Raw genomic sequence first — 15871 nt, forward strand, 5'->3', positions numbered from 1 at the left:
GAGAGATAGCTCAATGGCTAAGAGTTTGTGTTGCTCCTCCAGAGGACCTGCGTTTGAGTTGCAGCACCCACAAGACAGCATAAAACCAACTGTACCTCAGTTCCAGGACATCCTCTGCCTTCTTTCTTTGGCCTGCATGGGGACCAGGTGTGTGTTCAGTGCATAGACACACATGCAGGTAGAAACATTCATACACATAAAACAACAACAAAAAATTGTTTAAAAAAAGAATAGATTTGTGATACATACAACAATTCAGATGAATTTCAAAAGCATTCTACTGAATTCAAACAGCCAGTCTCAAACAGTGAACGCTGCACACATGCGTGTGCGTGCGCGCACACACACACACACACACACACACACACACACACACACACACACACCAATGATGCCAAGGAGTGGAGATATGAGAAGCTCTGACCAGACAAAGATGGCATGAGAGAGCCGCTTGCAAAGGCTTTTACATCTTGTGGTAATGGTGAAACGAGTCTGTACCATTAAAAGTCATGTATCCCATTCTGTAGGATTGTACTAAAGAAAAACAGGAGTCCATTTTGCTGTATAATAATTTTGGAGGCTTTTAAAAGCCACACTGTCCACTGTAGGATCTCACTGATATTACATTCTAGAAAAGATAACAAAAAAACAGATCAGTGGGTGTTGAAGGTCAGAGGGCGAGAGAACAGGATGACCCCAAAGGGGCACAAGGGACTCTCTGGAGGTAAGGGAGCTATTCTAATCTTGATTATTGATTACATTCGCTGCTAAAAGCTAAGCATATACAAAGATAGGGACCATCTCAACAAGGAAATGATACTTCTGGAGTCGAGGATATAGACATTTAAAACTTTTCAAATATTTATTTTTATTTTACGTGTATGTGTGTTTGTGTGCATGCATATGTGTGTACCATGTGTGTGCCTGGTGTCCATGGAAGCTAGAAGGCAGCTCTGGATCCCTGGAACTGGAGTTACAATAGTTATGAGCCAACATGTGGGTACTGGAAACCCAACCTGGGTCCTCTGGAAGAGCAACAAGTGCTCTTAACCTTCTCTCTCCAGCCCCAAAGGAATAGGTTCGGTTTCTTGTCTGCTTTTTGTTTTTTGAGCCCAAACCTAGATGACAGTTGCACATGAATTATATTTCTACAATTATTTTTTAAAGTGTGTGTGTGTGTGTGTGTGTGTGTGTGTGTGTGGCGGAGGCAGAAGACAGTGATGAGTCTGCGGACAGCACAGGCTACAGAATGAGATCTGTTTTGTAAAAGAGAACAATTAGGAAGTTTTATCCAGCCTACCTTGAACTCAAGATATCTTTCTCTATCTGCCTCCCAATTAGCTGGACTATAGGCTAAAACCACCAATGTCTGGTTAAAGGATTTCTATATGGTGTATGTGTATGCGAAAAAAACAATCTTCTCTTCCATCCAAGGTTCATGGTTAATGCCTCTACAACAAAGGACATATTTATTAAATAGTATGCAAATGTATTTAAATTTGAAAATTGTTGTTATTATTATCATTATCATTATTATTATATGTATGATATGTCTTAAGTCAGGCATGGTGGCATATGCCTTTAATTCCAGAAGTAGAGAGGTAGGCAGGTGGATTTGTGTGAGTCTGAGTGCTACAAAATACACTGTCTTAAAACAAACACACACACTTGTGCACATACACACACACACACACTCATGTGCACATATACTCACACACACATATATATAATGACATGTAACCACATGAAAGTTATTAGGTAGAGCTAATTATGATAGAAACAATCAAATGGCTCATGTAAGCTGACAGCTATAGCTTCATTTGTGATTTACATATCAGCTAATCACAATGTGACAATCTGTTTAGGATACAATGTGTTTTGTCAATAAAGCTTTAACATGTCAAGATAACTGGGTGACTAAAGCTAAACTTCAAAAATGCTGAGACTGACCCAGGAAGAGTACATTTTTAGTAAAGGAAAAATGCCAAACAGTGGCCAGCACAGATGCACTTAATTCTTCACAGAACACAGAGTCAGAACACTGTATGAGTGGTCCGAGATCAAACGCTCAGACTCTGAGGTATAGAAACGGCACAAGAGGACAGAATAAAGGGATCAGACTGAGTAAGACTGTCTCCTTGCGTCTGCCGAGGATTCTGCTGTTCAAGTGCCCCTCCCAATCCCTTCTCATCTGCCATTTGTAGTAGGCTCAATTTCCACAAGGGGAAAAGGGTACTCATCCAGAAAACATAGTAACAATTTTGTGTAGGAATAAATGTGTGAGTCAATGACATACCACTCATGGTCACGTTCAGCCGAGAAGAATTACTTGTAGTACAGGCCAATCTGTAAGGATAATGTGTTTATAGACAATCACACACATATATCAGGTATATATGTCTGCCAAATGAAGCCTTTTCTTATATAAATAACCATTCCGTGTCCTTTCCCTAGTATTCACAGAAGTAAACACTGCTATACATACTCCCTTACAACAATTTGCCTCTATTTATGGTCTCTCTAAGAACAAACATGCCAGGCTGACAAACAATCTGAGGGATTTCACAGGATAGATGCCTACTCGCTCTCCCGCCCCCACTGGACTTTAACTTTTGCTCTAACTTCAAGTTTCCCAGGTACTTTTTCTTTCGAAGAAAAGGGGGAGGTGTTTTGCTATGTTAAGAAGCTGTTCTTACAATAGTGGGCTCAGATGCTCCAAGTCTGCCTCCTCTGTCACTGGGGCCACACCCCCTCTTGGCCAGGCACTTAACAAGAGTCTCCTGCTCACTTACAGTGCTGTTGTAAACTTTGGGACTTCATTAAACTCAAACGAGACAATGAGAAACCGAACACGCAGAACAGTACGAGCTGCTGCTGTGTGCTTTGTTTCAGTCTGTTTTGCTCTAATAAGCAGAGGCCCATAAATATCCTACTCTACATAATTAATCAGTTCTAGCGATCAGGCTTAACCATCTTGACCTCTTAATGGACAACAATTCTTCAGGAACTCAGGACTATGTTTCATTACTGATGGCAATTATGTGCTTACCAAGGGAAATATGGATAATAAGTCACCACAAATGGCCAGGATGAGGGCTACAGAGATGGTGCAGCAGGCAAGAGTACCTCCCTTACAAGCATGAGGACCTGAGTTCAAATCCTCATCACTCACATAAAAAGCTGGGCACGGCTACTAATGTGTGTGCCTGTGACACCTCCTCCCAAGCACAGAGACACACAGTGGAAACACAGACAGGAGGATTGCAGAGGTTTGCTGACTGACAGCCTAGCTCCAGCTTCCCGTCTCAAGGGACCAATGCAGAGAAAGGTCCAGCAGGGTGCTGAATTCTTCCTTGGGTCTCTTCAGACACATGTGCACATGCATCATCCACTCACATGTGCGTATGCACGCACGCACGCATGCTCACACACACACACACACACACACACACACACACACACACACACACACACCTGAGCACAATGTGTAACATGAAGTAAATTATAAATAAATGTTTGCCTAGAAAGTAACAGAAGTCAATGCTGCTAGCCAGGCATGATACACACAGCTGCAATTCAGAGACCAGAAGGACAAGGAGATGGAGAATATGACATCAGCCTCAGCTACACAGGGAATCCCAGGGCCAATCTGGGTTACATACTGAGGTTCTGTCTCCAGCAAGCAAGCAAGCAAACAAACAAAATAAAAAGAGAAAAAACCGGGGCAGTGGTGGCGCACGCCTTTAGTCCCAGCACTTGGGAGGTAGAGGCAGGTGGATTTCTGAGTTTGAGGCCATCTTGGTCTACAGAGTGAGTTCTAGGACAGCCAGGGCTATACAGAGAAACCCTGTCTTGAAAAAAATAAGAAAAAAGATTATTTGGTTTGTCTGTGTGGCACACACCTTTAATGCCAGCCCTCGGAAGGCAGACGTGGGCAGATTTCTGAGATTTATGAGTTCAAGTCCAGCCTGGTCTCACTCTGTCAGTAAGTTCCAGGAAAAAGAGAAAGAAAGAGGGAGAGGGAGAGGGAGAGGGAGAGGGAGAGGGAGAGGGAGAGGGAGAGGGAGAGGGAGAGGGAGAGGGACAGGGAGAGGGAGAGGGAGAGGGAGAGGGAGAGGGAGAGGGAGAGGGAGAGGGAGAGAGAGAGAGAGAGAGAGAGAGAGACTAATTAAAATAAAATATTACATAAATATATAAACCTATGTAAATATCATCTTTTTAACTAGAATTCAAAGAGTGAATTAAGAAGACATTACCTATCTTTGCGATGCTGCCATTTGTGACGAGCAGTTATTTGCCCTTCTTGCTGATTCCTGGCACATAGCTCTCTAAAACCACTGGGCTCTCAGAGTGTAGTTTTCTATTATTGGGAACAAGTAAAAGGAACTTATCCTAAGTGCTACCATTTTGTTTTCAGACTCCACTTAATCACAGGGAGAAAGTAAATCCAAGGCCCCAGGCCAGTGTAGTAGGATTAGCTACTGAACACTAGACGTCCCAATAGCTACACAGCTTCTGTTGTAAACAGCTGTCTGACTCCAGTCATCTCAGGGACGCCTTGTAAGGAGACAGTTGTTGCGTCCAGCCATCTCAAGGACAACTTGTTCATCTTGCTGGCAGGGTTAAACAAGATCGTATTCCAGGCCCAGGAACAAACTTCGATCCCATTTCTCCCATGGGTTTTTCTGAATTGTCTGTTAACCAGCAAAGAATATAGATCAGAGGACACTTGCCACCAAGGCTAAGGACCAGAGTTTAATCCCTGGACCCACAGAGTGGAAGGAGAGAACCAGCTCCTGCAAGCTGTCCTCTGATCTCCACGATGCCTGTCTATACGCACAAGAACAAGCACACAGACTCTAAAATCCTAAGTAGAACATTCCCCGGAACTCTGGAGACTCTTGCAGCAAATGATCAAATTCAAGCAGGAAGTGTGAGATCTGCACAGCCGAGTCACACAGGAGCTGCGGGGACATGGGGGCTTACTGCTTGTGAGGAGAGGGAAGGCCAATCTAGTGGGACTGAGGCTCTAGCCTGCAGGTAGTCATCTCTGCACTTGGGAGGTAGAGAAAGGAGGATCCAGCATTTCAGGCCATCCTTGCTTACATGAAGAGTTTAAGGCTAGCCTGGGCCACATATGACTATTTTGTCAAGGCAGGGGTTGCGGGGTGGTCCGGGTCCAACAACACATAATCCGATTAAATATGGGCAGAAGACTTGAATGGACACATATTCATTATGAGTCAGAAGGAAAATGTACTTCAAAACCACACTGAGGGGCTGGAGAGATGGCTCAGCAGTTAAGAGCACTGACTGCTCTTCCAGAGGTCCTGAGTTCAAATCCCAGCAAACACATGGTGGCTCACAACCATCTGTAATGGGATTTGATGCCCTCTTCTGGTGTGTCTGAAGACAGCTACAGTGTACTTACACATAATAAAACAACAACAACAACAACAAAAGAAACAAACAAACAAACAAAAAAACCCCAAAAAGCCTTTGGGACAGAGTGAACAAAAAAAACCCCAAAAAGCCTTTGGGACAGAGTGAGCAGGGCCAGAGAGAGAGGGAAGGGGGCAAATAAGGCCACACTGTGACACTTTACCCAGCAGACTATCAGAAACTAACACAGAGAATAAACGGAGAAAAAGTGGAACTTGGATGCACTGCCGCTAAGAATGCAAAACTGTGGTTAATTTCCAATATGAAAATTCCTCATGCCAGGCAGTGGTGGTGCACACCTTTAATCCCAGCACTTGGGAGGCAGAGGCAGGCAGATTTCTGAGTTCGAGGCCAGCTTGGTCTACAGAGTGAGTTCCAGGACAGCCAAGGCTATACAGAGAAACCCTGTCTCGAAAAACCAAAAAAAAAAAAAAAAAAAATCCTCAGGAGTGGGATACTGTATCATCATCTCTGCCTCCTCCTCCTCCTCCTCCTCCTCCTCCTCCTCCTCCTCCTCCTCCTCCTCCTCCTCCTCTTCCTCCTCCTCCAATGCCTCCTTTACCAATGGTGCACTTTTGTATCTGGCCATTTTACTTGGTATAATGTTACCAAGTTTCATCCACATTGTGGCATATTCCACAACAGTCTATCTTTTGAAACTATCCTATTGCAGAGCAGGCCCCGTTCTGCTCATCCATCTTCCATCAATAAATACTTGGGTTGTTTACACTTTGGTTATTGGGAATAATGTTGTTGATACCCAAGTATTTATTTGAATCCTCTTTTTTTTTTTTTTTAATTTTATTTTATGTGTGTACCTAGGAGTGGAATTGGAAATTAGACGGTAATACAAGGGGCTGGAGAGATGGCTTGGTGGTTAAGAGCACTGAGTGCTCTTCCTGAGAACCCTGGTTCAATTCCCAGCACCCACAGGACAGTTAACAACTGCCTGTACCTCCAGCTCCAGGAGGATGGAGAGGTGGCTCAGTGGTTAAGAGAAGGTACTGCACTTGCAGGGGACCCAGATTTGGTTATCAGTACCAACATGGTGGCTGACAACCATCTCCAACTCCAGTTCCTGAGGCCCAACACCCTCTTCTGGTCGCTGTGGGTACTGCATGTACACGCTGCACAGACATAGAGGCAAACACTTAGACATAAGTAAAAATAAACAAACCTTAAGATAACAAAAAACCGTAAACAGTTTGACAAGAGGATTTAGCACATGGTGGTCTCCAACACTCTCAAACAATGATTGACATAGAAAGGGGGAGGGAATAATGTACTAGACTATTAAGAGATGAAAGTGATCTCAGAAATTTTCAAGATTTCAGTGTGAAAGGCAACAAGCCAGAAAGGAGATGTTACCAACTTAAGAACAGAAAGCTAGCAGCAACAAACTGGGAAACAAACCCAGATCTAGTAATTACTTGTCTGACTGTCTTCCTACCCTTCCTATAGAAATAATGTGGATAGCTTAATATTGAGCAAAATAACTGAGTGTGATGCTGCACATTTGTAGTCCTAGGCACAGGGGAACTGGAATGGAGGCAGGAGGATCACTGTTAAGGGTACTGCTAGGGGTACACAGACCTTGACTTAAAAGCAAACAAAAAGTACAGATGGATATATATATCCAACAGTTTTATATATATACATCTCCAATGATATATATATATGTGTGTGTATATGTACATGTATGTATATATATGTATATATATATATAACATATGTATATATGTATGTATGTATGTATGTATGTGTACATATATTCCCATATATGGGAAAGAAACTAGTGCAGGCTTAAGCAAATAAAATGAAATCTAGATTCACAAGGTTAGAATATTTAGCTAATTCCTTACAGTAGAAACTGAGATTTCCCACAATAGCATTCAAGATTCTACAATCTACTCTCTTAACCCATAAATAAATAACACTTCACCTTACTACAGAATGTGCAGTACTTGGGAGTTTACTCCCATTTTTAATCTGAGCCTAAGAAAACATGTAGTCAAGAAAGAAATTATTAATGGGGAAGAGTTGTTTTCTACAGAGCACGGAATGAAAACCTCTAGGCTAAAGGGGCGATGGGAGCCATGTCAAAGCACTGACAACTGAATTGCTTCTTCAAATGCTGGGTACACTCTGTGGAGTGTGCACACTCCACAAAGCCCGTGAGATTAACTGTAAAGACATAAGCAGTGCTGGCATTAAGACGGGTAAGCAGAGATCAAGGGATGCAGCTATTATGAACAGCGCTATGCGCATCACCTAGAGTAACCATGTCTTCATGTCTGCCTCATCCGCTTCTCTCAGGCTGAGTTTGTGTTGCTTTGTTTTGATTTTGAGGACGCTAGCCCCAGCCTCCTGTTTGCTATGGATAACTTAACTTGTGAGATTCCTGCCTCCACTTTTAGTGCTGGAATTACATACCCAGCTATTCTGGGTATTTATTCTGAACCTTCCAAAGGAAATTATGGTCAACATTTTGCCCCAAAACATCTTTATAATACTGTCTTTTATAACTATAAGACAATGATTACAAACAAATTAGTAATGCTTTCTTAATGTATTTTAGTGTATGAACCATGCTACTGTTTCATGCCTGGTCACCTTTCTCCAGATCATTCTGGTTTTGATCTGATTTCCACCAGGAGTTTCTGTGTTTTTCTGCTTTATACACATGCACACACCTCTTGCCCAAGCAGAATTCTCTTTCATCTTGAGCACGACTACCCTCAGTTTTAAGAAGAGTGGTGTGCTCTCTTTGGGTCCAGAGACACTGCCCATAGTCAGCAAAACTAGCCTTTCACCACAGCCATCCAGATGCAGTCAGTCACCTTTTAGAAGTCTTGTTCCTGGCAGACACCTACGGGCTCCAAGACAGAGGGCCACAGCACATACATAGCACTTGACAGTTCTTCACACAATCCGATTCTCAGTTAAGACGACAGATGTCCCACTTTCTACAGTGCTTTTTGTGGAGGATATGGAGGAACCTGGTGGAGGAGGAAGTGGGACAGAGAGCAAGGCACACAGGCTCCCGAGACTCCTGATCCACTGTATACGGTATCTGATCTGACATGGCTTCCCCGCATGCCACTGAGACAGCACAAAAGACCCAAGGCCAGAGTGGTGGCTGCTTCCCATCTTCACAGAAATCCCCCCAGGGGACTGGACCCTCTCCTACAGGCTCCTGGACAGGCAAGTCAGATTCTGCTAAACAACACAGGTTGTACCCCGATTTGCTCTTGAATACGTAAACATACTCTAATTGGCTAAAAAGCTATACACACTCATGTAATAAACAATAAAGGTAGGTCTGCACTCTGATGCTGGTCTCCGGAGTCTGAATCCCGGCATCATTGTAAACTTTGTCTCCTGTTTACCCCACTGCCCACTCCCTGTTTCTACACTTTTTACTAAGAAAACAACTGGCAGCTAAACGTGCTTATAAGTGGCTGGCACTACTGACTCCTCAGGAGCCCTGCCAAGTAATCAGGGTTAGTTCTCCACCATCACTGAGGGCGATGGAGTGCAAACTTTAGTAAAGGGCAGCAGTGGGGTTCTTTCATCCAAAGGATGCTGCACTATTTTTTAAGGGGTATAGGCACACGTATGTGTTTTGCATGTTCAGGGTTTGGTTCTCTTCCTCCAGCATGGAATGGATCTCAGGTCATCATGAGTCTTGCAGAGTCCGCACTTTCACCTGCTCAGTCACCTCATCAACCTAAGCACAATTTGTCAAATGTTACTGGAAAGCCTCAGTCTCCATCCCCACATTTTTGATCACACCTGTAATCTTAGCACTTAGGCGGCTGAGACAGAAGGATTGCTGTGAGTTTGAGGCCAGTTGAGCCTTATCTTTAAAAAATAATAATAAAGTTTAAATGTTTTTTATTTTGTTTTACTTGAAAATTATTTTCATTTGTATTGGGTATCATCCCTGGATGTCTGTGCGTGCCTGGACCCCAGGGAGGTCAGAAGATGTTGGACAGTTACAGTCAAGAGCCTCTGTGTAGGTGCTGGGAACCGAACCTGGGTTCTCTGGAAGAGCAGCCAGTGCTCTTAACCACTGAGCCATCTCTCCAGCTCCACAAGTTTCAGTTTCAAATAGTAAAACTCACTTTGAACTTGCTAGTTTTAGCTCGGAAAATATTTAGATTTGTAAGAAAAAGGAGGTCAACACACCTCCGTATGTAGCAACATTTAACTCCCAATGCCAGATCACTAATTACACTTAATCACGTCTCATGGTTCTCCAATTCCACCGTTGCCTTCTGTTCTGTAAGTTACATTTTACACTGTTATCTCTTCTATCAGCAAGTACCCAGGATATCCTGTGTTGAAAGCATCGATTCTTCTTTACAGGACCAAGGGTAGGCACGCTGGCAAACACACACATGTATAAATATAAGTTAATAAAATGTATCGCCCTCTTTAAACTGGGAAATCTGTTATCACTCTTGGATTCTTCACACACCTGAGAACTTTCTTAATAAGAGAGTTTAACAAATCTTCCAGTTCATTGACATGTATGTAACATGGAATTCAATTATCTTAAAATCAAGACAACTTGAAGGGTAATCTAATTCACTGCTTAGGCATTTATATATTTTAAACACACACACACACAAGACAAAAATTCTAAAAATTAGAAAACTTAAATCCCTTAAGACACTATTTCTGCTATTATTGACACATGTAATTTGAATGCTACATATCCATACACTCATTATATGCTAAGTCACCTTGTCCACACAAGAGAAAGGCATAGTCACTCCCATGTGCAATAGGACACTCTCAGGCACAGAGGTGTGGTTATCCAGCTCACAGTTAAGAAGGGATGGAGTTGGGCATTGGAGCACACCTCGACAGAACCTCTGTGGCCAGTGTCAGCAGCCAGTACAGCGGCTAGCACCCACTGAACTAAGCTGCCAACGACATTTCCTTCCATTGAAAATAAGACAATAAGCGGTACATCATTTTAATTATAGTCCCCCTAAAATATAATGAGTCATTACAACAAAACATAAAAGGATAGAAAACAAGACACTCACGTTAACAGTTTTAAAGTTAACACCCATTTGACAGCAAACAGTGAATTATAGGATTGATTTTCATGCAATGATCAACACAACATAGTCTCTACACCAAGAGACTTGTCAGTAGAATAATGCAGAGGACCTAGAATTTACTCTTATTGATCACACAGCTTTTCAAGGACTTAAAAATATCTGTATTCGCTATTTATAAGCTGTAGTCACTTAGTCAAGTGAACCTACAATACAAAAAGTACCAGTAATTATGAGCTTGGCACATAAGCTGTAGCTCAGTAACAGAGCATGTGCTGAGGAAAAAGAAACAGAGACAAACTGGCCAAGGTTACACTATATTACAGGTTATAGCACTCAAATACTTGAGGGCTGGAAAGATGGCTCATTAGTTAAGAGCACTTGTTGCTCTTGTTAAGGACCCGGGTTCTGTTTCCAGCATCCATATGGTGGCTCACAACTACATATAACTCCAGTTTCAAGGAATCCGATGCCCTCTTCTAGCCTCCCCAGTCACCAGGCACATACACAGTGCACAGCTATACATGCTGGCAAAACACCCATACACATAAAATTTAAAAAATACTCCAGAGCCAAGATACCACACATGTAATAACAATACACATCTATACAAAGGAAGGGCTCAAATTTCAAATTTTCTAAGTTAATAGATATTTCAAAAGCAGACGTCAACACCCAAACTACAAATATAAGTAAGTAATTTATATTTCGAAGGTGAAGAAGATTGCTTCAGTTAGAATACAAATACTTATACATATCTATTGTTTCCACCTTCATACAGCAGGACGTAACACCGCAACTGTTTTTCCTTAGGAACCAAATACTCCCCTCCACCTCCCCATTAATTTGTGTGGTGTGAGACCATGTTGTCCTTTCTCCTAGTCCACGGTAAAAAAGAAACCCAAGCCTGACCACAACACGCGTTCTGTCGCCCCTAGGATGAACGAAGGCAGAAGCTGGCACTGCTGGCCACTGAGGATCTCCTCGGGGTTTCTACAGTTGGATGCAGGGTGCAAACCTACTGCTAACCTTTCCTAAGGAGTATGAGGCCAAGTTTCAGCATTTTCCTAGAGTTCGCAATTATATCCCCCTAAAGGGAAATGATTCTGGAGATCAGTTATAACCATGACTTGATGTGTGTGTGTGTCACTATGTAGCTCTGGATGGCCTGAAACTCATGTATGGACCAGGATGGTGTGGAACTCACAAAGACATCTGCCGGCCTCTGCGTCTGGAGAGCTCGGATTAAAGGCCTGCACCACCACACTCAGCCCAATGCTACTTTTTTTTTTTTTTTTTTTCTGTAATGTTTCCACTTTTGAACAGAACACACTATTTTTATAATAAGAAACAAAAACCATTCCAAGATAATGCTCATGCTTCTCAAACATGCCCAGAGAGTAACTTTTAGTGTTTTTAAAGAATTAACATTTTTTCCCTCATGATTTACTAAAATGGAACACCTATTAGAAAAGAATCCATTATTTTTCTTTGGCAAGATAGCTATTTCTATTATGAGATGGGGGGATGCTGTGGTAAACCTTTTTTTAAAAGTACTTTTATATAAAAGGAGGTATATCAAATAACTCTTTGAGGGGAGATGGATAGTATTTTTAGCATGTGCATTAAACACTGTTAAAACCGTTCAAGAGCTAAAACTAACTTCACAGTTTAAAAGTGAATGAAAAAAAAATATATATATATGTGAATGGCAGGATGGCAGGCTTTACTGACAGCCTGGGGCACATGCCTATAATCCCAGCACTCAGGAGCCTAAGGCAGAAGACTGCCATTAAGTATCCAGCCACTGTGAGAGTTGGAGAGGAGAGCAGCATCATTAATTACTTGAGTCTTTAAAATGACTACAAAGGTCTGAAGTAGTTGTTCAGTTAAATATAACGGTTATAATTATTTCATGTGATATTCAATTACTTGAGGAATTATATATTATTAGGGTTTTTTTTTTTCCTCTTAAGTATAAGAAAGCAAGTTACAGAGCCTGAGGCAGGGTGTTTATACCCAGGAGTTCAAGGCAACACAGTGAAACATTGTCTCAATAGATGGATGGATGGATGGGTGGATAGATGAATGGATAGATAGATGGATTTACTGAATACAGTAACCACTCCATGAAATTATAGGAAGACAGCAATGAAGGCAGTGATGCTCTTGCTTTTACCAGCCTTTATTGGTTTCTAGCATTCTCTCTAGGCACACAAGCCATTCTGGAATCTCCACTTTCTGCTAATAATATTTTGCATGTTACGACCTTCTGTACAGATACTTAGGCATTGATGATACTTTCTTGGCATCAGTAGGTAGCCAGGGTAATGTCTTTAAGTGAAACAGAAACAAAGATTTATGAGAAGTGGGGACTGAACCTATTGAAGCCTGCAAGGTCTGGGCAGGCCTGTAATCCTACCCACCATTCAGTGGTCTGAGACAGAGAGATTCAGACTTTGGGTTGGAGAGATGGCTCAGTGGTTAAAAAGCAATGACTGCTCTTCCATAGGTTCTGAGTTCAATTCCTAGCAACCACATGGTGACTCACAATCATCTGTAATGGTGTATCTGGAGATGGTGTACTCATATACATTAAATAAATAAATAAATCTTAAAAAAAAAAAAAGAACACTTGGGAGGCAGAGGCGGGTGAATTTCTAAGTTCGAGGCCAGCCTGGTCTACAGCGTGAGCTCCAGGACAGCCAGGGCTACACAGAGAAACCCTGTCTCGAAAACAAACAAACAAACAAACAAACAGGAAAGGAAAGATTCAGCCTTTAAGGCCAAACCGAGTGATGGGGCGGGGTCAGACAGGGAGGTGATTTCGCAGTATTAGAAAGGAGTTTGTGCGGGAGATGAAAGATATCTGTTGGGGAGTTTAGGTTTCACTGATTGTCAGCATTTGAGATATAACAAACAAACAGCTGGCCGACATGACCATCCTGAATGTTTGCAGGTGTGAACAACGTGGTGCAGGTGCTAGAATCTTATCCTAAAGAGTTTAGAATGCCACTTATCCGGGAAAATGTTCTGGCCTCCTTTGTTTTGTTTGAATTCTTTTTTGTTCATAGGTTTATTAAGGGAGCCATCCCAGAAGTGGATCAAAACATCTATTTATAAACAAACGGGGGGCGGGGGGAATGGGTCTTTCCGAAGCGTCTCAGGAAGAAAATGATTTGCTCTTAATTATAGAATGTTTGCTCTATTTACATGTACAAATATTTGCACTTCAAGCACCTGAAAGGGACTGTAGACAAACAAACCCTAGGATTTATAAAGGTGACAACTTATTATAACACACAGTCCGCCGTAAACTCTTCTTCTAGCATGCCATATAATCAATAATACCTGGCTCATTCTAGAAACATCGTGTTACGGGTAGCCCCGACTGGGACTGGACACAGACAGAGAAAGGAGAATGAGAACGCGAAGTTGCTGGTGAGGATAAAAACGGAACAGTTCAAGAAGTCTGCAGTTCGTTTTGCTCTCCTAAGAAGCCAATGATTTCCTCCCTTTTCTTTATCAGTGATAAATGTGTTTATCTTTTTGTCGCAGCTGTAAACTCCTCTATCCACTTCTGACCATATCCACGAATTCCCGGAGAACCCATGAGGGCTATCCCCGTGTCCTCGCAGCGGGTAGAGAGGATGCACTCTGAGGTTAGAAGCCGGGCAACGACAAGTTCTCCCTGACAGCGATAAGGGATGATGGGGTGAAGGGAGCGGAGGACCGAGAGTCCCCTCAGCATGTCACCAGCAGCATCACCAAGACAGCAGTTCCCAGTGGACCTGAAAAGTGGCCGGATCTCGGAGCCACACGAAAGGCTCGTCCCCCAAACGTGCCGGCGTCCCCTCCCCTAAACCTGTCTCCGCCGGGCGATCAGAGTCCTCACACTCACCCGTCCGCGCTCCAGCTTTAGCAGCAACTCGGAGAATGCCGCCCACCTCTGACAACCATAGAGACGCACAAGCCGTGGAGCCCCGTTCTGCGTCCTCCGCCCACTCTCACGTGACTCCCTTAGCCGCTGGGCCTGTCGGGATCTTGATGAAACGTAGCAGGGAGGAACCGAGTGGGGAAAAAAAATGGGGAGGGGCGGAGAAGCAAACCCCGCCCTCCCCTGGGGCCCGCCCACGCGCCGGATCCCGCCCCGAGTCAAGACTCCGCCCTCGCCTGGGGGCCAGCCCTGACCTCGGCCCCGCCCACATGTCGGCGCCACCCCCTTGCCGTTTAGGCGGGAAAGCCAGCGGGTTTGCAGACTCGCTCCTGCATTCCTTTGCTGATTTTGTTTCTCTGCTGTCAAAGTGCACCTCTTCTGTGCCTCTTTCTAGTTCAACCCTGCTCTTCCGTAAGCGAGAAAGTGAGAACGAGGTTCTTCCACCAGTCTAGAGGCTCACGCTGGTTTCATTTTAGAAACATCTTTTGTTTAGTTTTTGACAGTTTCATAAAATATAATCTTAATCCTATCTGCCTCCAATATTTCACACTCTTTCCTTCCAGACCGTCCCGGACTAGTCTCCCAGCAACCAGTGTGGATTACTTAGACCTGTGTCAAATTATGAAAAAGAGGAGTTCAGCAGGTAAGGGCTCTTAACACCAAGCCAGTTTGAGGCCCAAGATACTTACTGTGGAAAGAGAGAACTGACTGATGCAAGTTGTTCCCTAACCTTCATATTCGTGCCGTGGAACGAACATACATATGTACATACGTACATATATATATAACTGAGAGAAAGGAGGGCAATAGGGAGCAAGTAAAAGTCTTCTCTTGAGGGACACATCTGTTAAATCTGAAACTTACAAATTTCACATTGCATCCTAAGTACCATAGAACACTTTTAGAGGCTCACGGGTTAAATTAACTCTTTATTTGAACAAGGAAAAGAGAAAAATCGTCAATATGTAAGTTGTGGAATAAAGTTTTTCAGCCAGATGTGGTGGCATACAACTGTAATCTCAGCATCTGAGAGACAGGAGTTCAAAGCCATACTTAGTTACATAGTGAGTTTGAGGCTATTACGAGCTCTATAAGATTCTGTCTGAAAAATCAAACCAAACATAAAAATCCATCAAGACCAAGCAAGGCAATGATTGAGTTGGGCATCCTGGTGTATGACTATAACCTCTGTAGAGACGGCGGCAGAAGGATCAGGAACTGTCCTTAGCTTGTCCTCAGCTACATACATACCAAATTGTTCTCTAACCTCCATCCACATACACATGGTAGCAGATGTGCCACCCCTGTGTACATGCTCACACACATAATAATATGTAAATAAATATTAGCAGAAATATCCAGGTATCCCTCCCTTGCCCCACACCAGTAGTTCCCAAGACATACTGACGGTCAAATA

The 15871-nt window shown here is 43.0% G+C and overlaps 1 protein-coding gene across 1 annotated transcript in view; it reads right to left on the reverse strand.

Annotated features, from left to right (window-relative positions):
* LOC117701412 (calcium uptake protein 1, mitochondrial-like) overlaps positions 1-14556 on the reverse strand; it is a gene marked incomplete at its 3' end in the record, with an annotated part of 32300 nt that extends 17744 nt beyond the window's left edge. Inside the window, exon 1 of the mRNA XM_076928166.1 lies at positions 14419-14556. The remainder of the gene's footprint in view (positions 1-14418) is intronic.
* Between the last annotated feature and the right edge of the window lie 1315 nt (positions 14557-15871).

Source organism: Arvicanthis niloticus, unplaced genomic scaffold, assembly GCF_011762505.2.
Source record: "Arvicanthis niloticus isolate mArvNil1 unplaced genomic scaffold, mArvNil1.pat.X pat_scaffold_1019_arrow_ctg1, whole genome shotgun sequence".
NCBI classification, from domain to species: Eukaryota; Metazoa; Chordata; class Mammalia; order Rodentia; family Muridae; genus Arvicanthis; species Arvicanthis niloticus.